Source organism: Nannospalax galili, unplaced genomic scaffold (assembly GCF_000622305.1).
Source record: "Nannospalax galili isolate Female #2095 unplaced genomic scaffold, S.galili_v1.0 scaffold533, whole genome shotgun sequence".
NCBI classification, from domain to species: domain Eukaryota; kingdom Metazoa; phylum Chordata; class Mammalia; order Rodentia; family Spalacidae; genus Nannospalax; species Nannospalax galili.
In genome coordinates, this window is record NW_008333774.1 from 534,901 (window position 1) to 535,282 (window position 382).

Below are 382 nucleotides of genomic sequence, written 5' to 3' on the forward strand. Positions count from 1 at the left end.
TGATTTTTTGAAATCTGGTCCATGCCATTATCTTGGGATTCTTCTCCTTCCTGTATGCCTATGATTCATAAGTTTGATCTTTTTATGGTATCACACAATTCCTGCATATTCCATTCTTGCGATTTCTTAAATTTTTCATAATCTTGGTTGAGTGGTCTAATTCGTCCACTTTATCTTCCAGTCTTGATACTCTGTTTTCCATTTTATTCATCCTATTAGTGAGGCTTTCTCCTGTTGTTTTGAATTGGCTTACTGAGTGTTTCACTTCCTTCTTCATTTCAGCCTGAGTATTTTTCAATATTTCCAACTCTTTTCTGAATTCATTCAGAAGTTTATCCCTATCTTCCTTCAGTTCTTTGATTTCATAGTTTGCATTGAAAAG